This window comes from Lagopus muta, chromosome 5 (assembly GCF_023343835.1).
Source record: "Lagopus muta isolate bLagMut1 chromosome 5, bLagMut1 primary, whole genome shotgun sequence".
Taxonomy (NCBI): domain Eukaryota; kingdom Metazoa; phylum Chordata; class Aves; order Galliformes; family Phasianidae; genus Lagopus; species Lagopus muta.
Window position 1 is genome coordinate 64,378,972 of NC_064437.1, and position 7,753 is coordinate 64,386,724.

The following is a 7,753-nucleotide window of genomic DNA, read 5'->3' on the forward strand; positions in this document are numbered from 1 at the left end:
CCTCCCACAGCCCATTGATTAAAGCCAGGAATTTACCTTCCACTTGACTGAAGTGGCACAGAATCACCCTACATGCTTGCAACAGCACTGAATGTTTCATAGCAACACAACTTCAATGGCTTGTAAGAGGATTAAGGAAGAACCTTTCCCCTTACCATTTCAAGAGCTACTAGGAGCACCATTTCTCTCACCCCAAACATTGATCCCCATAAAGACAGATATTTTCCTGTTTGCAAAGAGCAGATAATTTCCTACACAAATCCACCCCTCAAGATTTGGGACTGCATGCCCAACAGCTGTGCCAAGGCAGGCAGTTCTGTTTTATTCCTTAAGCAGGCTGTAGCAACCAGGAAGCCTCCCTCCAACACTGCTCATCATTGTTGATACAGTCCTTACACTCACCCCTTCCCGAAGCTTAAGGCTAGTAAAACAACTCAGGTGTCAGATAGCCATTCCTAATAGCTTTGCACCAGCTTTATCTACTCACCCTAAATGAAGCATCTGTCTACTCAGTTTCTTAACAAGTTTTTTAAAAGCTACTCAATAGTATTAGCAGGACTGCTCTGCTAGATGGTACCTTATGTGAAAAATTACCTACTGATGTTACCGCTGTTCTGAAAGAGTTTCATTTGTTCAGTTGTTTTTTGTTGTTTTGGTTTTTTTTAAAGTGTAACAAATATGCTTACCTATGATGTATAATTTTATCAGAAAACCCAATAAAAAGATAGTAAAGAAGCAAAGTTAGCTATTAGGTAGCAGTCCTTGCTGCCAAAAGCCATAATCTGACACAGATTGAGCCTGGTACAGTAGTCAATTAATGGCTCAGTGCTCATACAATAATGACCTACTAACCTGACGGTGTGTTGCTCTCACATTTTGCTATCCCCTGGGATGCTACTGTCACTGTGTTATCTATTGCCTGCTTCCCTATCAAAGAAAATAAGCAGAGCTGAAATGTATGTACGCATCAAGCTCTGTAGTTCATTGCACACCAACCCCAGCAACTGGAGGAACAATAGATTTATAAGTTTATCCTACATTAAACCAAACATGCCTGACTGCACTGTAAATTACTAAATAATAAACCAGGTGGTGTAAGATCCTGACTTGGACAGAATATAAAAATCTATCAACCTGTAAAATACAATAACCATAAACGTGCTATGTAGCTGATGGCTCAGGTAAACCATCCACTCCAGCAACAGAGGATTTTCGGGAGTGAATTGCAACAAAAGGTTTACTAAATTTAGGTCCTGAGCACTTTTTCATTTCGTGCAACACCATCAGTTGGAGAAATATAATTGAGCTAAAAACAGTGGCAAACGTGTTTGTTTTGCTTACATTTCTTTGTCTCTAATGGAGCTATTTCATGGTAATGTGCTATGTTTCCTAGCATATTGCCACAGGCATTTAGTCTGATCTCTAAAGAGAAGATGAACTACTGCACAAGGGCATACTTCTTCAGTATTCAAACCTAACATTCAAATTAGAGTGAAGTAGTGCGGTAGGTAGCAAATGGAGAAAGCTGAAAGGTCAGGGCATCAGCTTCCTTTGAATGGACTCAGTCTTGATTTTAAAATAAACCCGCAGCAATCCTGGCAACGCAATAAAATATTTTACATGCCATTGTACACACCATTAGTCCTACCCCAAATTACAGTCGAGCTTTTTAATAAGTGCTACCTTTGCCTCCAAAATTAATTGCTATGAATCAGAGAAAATATTATACCAAGACATTCAAAAATGATTCAATACATTAGAATTCCAAAATCTACAATTCTAATTAATTCCATTTTAGGAGCTTTCCAATAAGCAAAGCAGGTTAAATTTATATGATTTACAAACAGTGTTTACATTCATAGAGGGACAACTAATTGCTGCGCGGCTTGACATCATTACAGGAAAATGCTGGGGGATGCAGACAGTTTAATTAGGGGTGGCTTTAGGTTCACAATGTGACTGCTATCATGGTGCTTTGCTAATGTGCTTATATAGGATGATCATACAGTAACATGATTATGGGTTTTCTTTCTGAACGCTTTCTCTTTACAACAGAAAATACCGTAATTTTTGCATACCAGCAAGCTGATGCTGTATGTATTTCTCTCTCAATTTTATTCACTTGATTTACTGACCATGAAGAAGTGATTCTTAACCTAACAAAGTGTCTATTCCATTGCAGATACATGCAGTTTGCTGAGATCTGAGCAAAACTCACACAAATTCAGTGCTCAATCTGTCCCGACCTCTCCATTTACTATTCAGCACTGTAGGCTCCCACTGAAACTAAAGGGATTCACACCCCACAAACAGATCTCATTGCTTGACTGGATCAAGCCTTATGAGAGACACAAAAATCATCTAATGCAGGCTGTGTTGGGGCTGAGGAGGAAACCAACCCCTGGGAGCACCTGAACATCAGCAGACATTCAAAAATATTCAATTATAACAATATCAGCAGGAAAACACATGACAGGCAGCAAAGTCCGCACATCTATCTGCTCAGGGTTGGAGTAAAGGCTGATGTTGCAACTCAGCTTCACCAGAGAGCATTTTGCTCTTGATGTAGTAGGGACATATCAGCTATGTAAACTTGACACTGAAATATTCTGATCATATAATTATGAGGCATCTCCATCACATTTTTTTCCCCACTGTTTGATGCATTGCTGGACAAGGGAATTACTCTCCTGGAGCAGTCCCCTCTGCAGCATTTGTACACTGCCACAGTAGATAAGAATTAGCAGCAGTCTTCTCAGTACTCAGAGCTGAAATATGCAATACATCCCATCCAAGCAGCATAAGATTTCCTCCTCCTCTCCATTTTTTTTTTATTTCTTTTTTGGTTGTTGTTTTTTAATACCTATCACAGCTCCAAACCAACTCCCATGCCAATGTTGATCCATTGAACAACAGCTTCTCTCCAGGTTGGAGCATCTGACATCAGCAGCACTGGGCATTTGTCACTACTACAGTCAGCCTTTTTTATATTTTGTAAGCAAAGTCACTGGAACAGTTATAGAAGGAGACTGAAAACTATAGATTTCCATTTTATGGCAAGAAGAAATACAATTTCAAACATGTGGAAAAAGAACTGCCTTTGAAAAAGGCCTTGAGCTCTGTACACATGACACCAGACAGCATCCATGGAAAGTTTTTCTCTGCTAGTTAGAAATTTAAGTAATTCTCTGGAAATGCATTTTTGATACACGACTTCAAGCTACAGCAACTGGCAACAGGAAAGTTGCTATGGCCTATTTATCTTCAATTATTTTTATGCACCATCATTGTGGCATCTGGACTCAATGCAAAGATTAAACGTAGCAATGCAATAAATTAAATTGCTTATAGAAGAAAATGCTAAGTGTTACCACCCCACAACACTCTGGCCAATAACAAAAGGCACAAGACCTCTCAACACACAACAGCCAGAGACAGGGACAAAGCCAAGAGCATTACACCACATGCATGAGATGAGTGCAACCAAGAACCAAAGCAGAGGTATCTGGGGCATGAAGGACCCTATGGGACTTCTCCTTCAGAACAGCCAACTTCCTAGTCAGCATTCCTATTTGAGCTGCAGAAGTGATGAATGCATGACAAGATAACAGCTTGGATCACGCTGGGAAACAGGGACTACAAATATTTTCCACTGCTCAGTAGCATGGACTTGTGGGCAACCTAACAGCAGTGATAAGGTGTATATTTTATTCCTTTGCATATATGACTGTTTATTGGTTTCACATGCTATGCTTTAAGAAATTGCTGAGATCGTTATGTGTCTTTTAATAGATTTTGACTCCAGAGACAAACAAGTTGAGGGCTGTCATCATCACAACGCCTGCTGTCATCCTGCCATCTTCTTAACCTAATGTAAGGAAATTCATATTTAGTGAACAAGGAAATTACTTTGGGTATGTATCATTCAAATCCTTAAGGATTATTGTCTAATTAGGAGCACAGTAATGTAAATTTGCCTTGTGTCAGGTTTTCAGGAACAGTAAAATAACATAATTAAGCAGTGAACAAAGTAGATCATTTAAGCTCCTCTTCACTGACAAATGTATATGACGTCTAAATATACCATGGGTTTCCAAACTAGGAACTAATGAGAACTGACTGTACCTGCAGAAAGTCTAAACCAATGATTTAAAGGAATAATCAACCAAGGAAGTCCAGAGTACACAGCTCCAATTCATGCTCAGTGGATTAGGAGCAGGAAGGCAACGCTCTCTGATCTCTCTGGCTCGTGGACATATTGCTGCAAAGCCACGAGAGCAGAGATGTCCTGGCACCCTCCTGCTCAGCATGACTACAGCCAATAAACGCGTGCAGTTGCAGCAAAGCCTGACAGAAATGCAGAATAAAACTATGCAAGTTTTTAGCCTATACTTTTTGGGTACTTATCACCTTTCTGGTTTGATTCCCTTTCTGCTGGGTACTGGCTTCGCACGCTATGCTCTATCACGGTGTTGTGTTCCACAGCACTCCTTTCTTACATTTCATTCTGTCTAAAATCAGCACCTGTATGGTATTATCTGTGCTGGGAGAGTGACATACACTGGAGAATGAAGTGACACTAGTCAGTGGAGGACCTCAATTCTTGGTACATCCAGCCCAGCAGTGATCTGGTAGCTCTCAGATGACCATTACAAGGCTGAACACAAATGGCAGAGCAGAATTCTCCTCAACCACTTCAACGTTACTTTCCTGAACTGCTGGTGTGTGGTGTCTGGACCTCAGCATGGCAGCAAAGGATGGCTGAGCATCTCATAAAAGAGTGGGAACAACCAGAAGTATACCCTGAACTTGGTTCCCTGGGGTCTTAGAGCAAGGTTAATGACAGTGTGGCCGTTCCCAAACCAGGCAGTGGATCTCATCCAAAAAAAGCCCTCAGACAAGGACTGCATTCTGCTCTCCACCATCTGATTAATTTGATGTTTCTGGACACAGATGTGCTTCCCAGTCAGGGCTGATGCCAATGTCACCATATTGTGAAGCAGCATTTGGATGGTGCTCTCTCTCTGCTCAGCGCTTGTCCAGGACCACAAGCTCCAAAGCACAGGGCAGCTCCCACCACACTACTGAAACCACTGCCCACAGTTCCCACTTATCCAGCATGTGCATTTCTTACTTCTGCAAATTACCACAACAACAGCATCCCACTGCACGGTTGGCTATCAGGGTTGTCCTAGTTGAAGTTTGAAGGGCACCAATGCTCAAGCCACCAAGAAAAGCCTACATCCTAAATACTGTACCTCTGCTGACTACAGAAAACTCTCAATTAAAAGTGTTCAAACTCACTACTCCTCAGATTGCAAGGGCATACAATTTACTTCTGGTTTCTATGCCAGAGTTTGCAATTACATTGAATAAGTCATTTACAACTGTCTTCTAATCAACGAGATAATACATAGAGTAAGTGTTTCAGAGCAATTAAATCTTTTTTTCCTACCATTAACTAAAAAAAGGTTATTTTGCAGCCTCTTTGTGCTGAAATGTAAAAGCATAAATATAGTGCTTTGTTATCAGTTTAAAAATTGAAACCTCTGTGCGTCTTTTTTCCTTCTGGATTCAAGTTAAGTAGAATTGCCTTTCATGAGAAATGCTTGCAAATTATCAAAGACTTCTTTTTAAACAAGCTGAGAGAGTACAGTAGCAAATGTGCTCCTTGCAAAGTAATTGGAATTTCTATCTAAATTATTCTTGGACAAATTAACAGTGCCAAATATAAGCCAATTTTTACTGGTAAGAATTCTATTATAGTTTGTAATAAAGAAAACTGAAAGACATGCCACAAAATCCTTGGGAAAGTGAAAAGTATTTTAGGAATAAGATGGAGGGCACTCAGTCTCCTAGGATGCTTATTAAAAACTACTTTCAATGAGGTCATTAGGAAAAAAATTGTCAAGTAAGCAGACCAAAAATTACCTCTCAGGCTGATCAGTATATCACAGAATTAGTGCTTTCCTCCTTTAGAAGTAACATCCAACGGATGGATTTGTCACCATGGATTATGACTATTTGGATTTCACACACACTAACTTTTTAATATTAATTTTTATGCAAAAAGGAAAATAATTTTGTAGCTGAAACCTCCACCCTTCTTCCTGGCTCCTAATTCAGCCACAAATAAAAGTGCTGTTGTCACCCCAAAATGAAGTCATTTTTACCCTCTGTGCCTAATCGCAGAAAGTGCCAGTAAAATAAATCAGGGAGAAGTAAAAGTAAAATTTGCAATAACCCGATACTACTGCCTCATCCTCCCACATCTCAGGACATAAAACTTACTGTCAGAAGAACTCACAGCATGAGAATTAATCAAGGAACTCTTAAAATACTCCAAGCACCTTCCTTCTGATGACTAATTTGCCTTTCCTATTGCAAACTACTAATTTTTTATCTCAATCGATATGTACAAATATACCTCCCCATCAATCATGGGAGGCAAGGACAAGCTTGCACTATTTATGTAATACTGACTGCAAGATGAAACAAAAATTAACCACAGCCAACCTGGGGCCACAGGGGGGCTGGAGAGGAGAAACAGGGAGTGGATGGGGGGAGCAGCACCACAGGGCACCTGGAGGTTCATGGGCAGCTGGTGGGAGCAGAAAGCTTCAGTAAGCAGTACAGCAAAGAGAGGTGGATGAAACTGGGGGGAGTAATTTTCCTTGAAACACAAAAAAAAAAAACAACACAGCAGGACAAAGAGGAAATCAATGGACACAAACACCAGAGAAGGCCACTGTATTGGCTGCCACCAGATCTACCCGGATCTGCTCATAGGTCTGAGCAAAATGTGGACATGACTGATTTAAGGCATGCACGTATTGGCTTACAAGCTGTGCTCCTACACAGCACACATAAAACTTCTGTGTTCTTATTGCCATTGTGTCACTTCAAGGGCACAGAAGCCGAGTTCTTCATGCTAAATGGCTGCAAACAAAACATACTAGGAAAGGCAGAAGTGGTCACAAGTCTCAGTTTCCACTCTCCACAGATGCTCACTAATTGATTACAGTTTGTAAAAACTAAGCAAAGTAGGAGCATTAACAGCCCAACAGCATTCTGAGCTAGGCTTCATTGTTTCCACCTAGGAATCTCTCTGTGCTCATGGTGCTTCTGCCTGGACCACAAAGTTCTGCCCTGTGTGCTTGCCAAGAAACAAGGTCAGGGCAGCCCTGGAGTCCAATGGTTGGGGAGATTAAAGCCCAACAAAGTAACCTGAAAACAAAATGGCAACACAAAGCACCAAAACCACGTCTCATGAGTTACTAGCTGAAGAGAAAAAGGCAGCTACGGCAGTACCTTCTAGCAGAATACAAACTCCATGAAGCGATCGCACATAAAAAGAACAAAAATTTGCTCACCTCTTCTGATGATTGGTAACAGCCCAAGAGGAATACAATCTCAATCCAAAAAGAAATGACTCCCTCAGCTGCTAACCCTTAGATGGGGAAGAGGAGGGGTGGATCCAGGCTCCACCCCTTCTGATCACTCAGATGTATTGCTTGCACCTGAGTTCCCTGGGTTAGCAACACCTTCTCACCTGGTGCTCACTCATTGCTTCCAGCTGTGGCTTGGCACTGCACCAATCATGGACTCAGAACAGAAGAACTTTGAATTTTTGGTCTGCAGTTTTGGGGAGCAGGGAGGATCTGTATTTTAGTGACAAAAATATATCAACGACTTTGTCGCTAATCTAAAACCATGTTTTTAGCATGAATTCACTCATCATTCCAAATCAACA

The 7,753-nt window shown here is 40.8% G+C and overlaps 1 long non-coding RNA gene across 1 annotated transcript in view; it reads right to left on the reverse strand.

The window, feature by feature from the left end:
* The window catches only part of LOC125693812 (uncharacterized), a 52,819-nt gene extending 45,337 nt beyond the window's left edge, over positions 1–7,482 (reverse strand). The window contains exon 1 of the long non-coding RNA XR_007377258.1: positions 7,374–7,482. This is a non-coding gene — a long non-coding RNA (uncharacterized LOC125693812). The remainder of the gene's footprint in view (positions 1–7,373) is intronic.
* Positions 7,483–7,753: the final 271 nt, after the last annotated feature.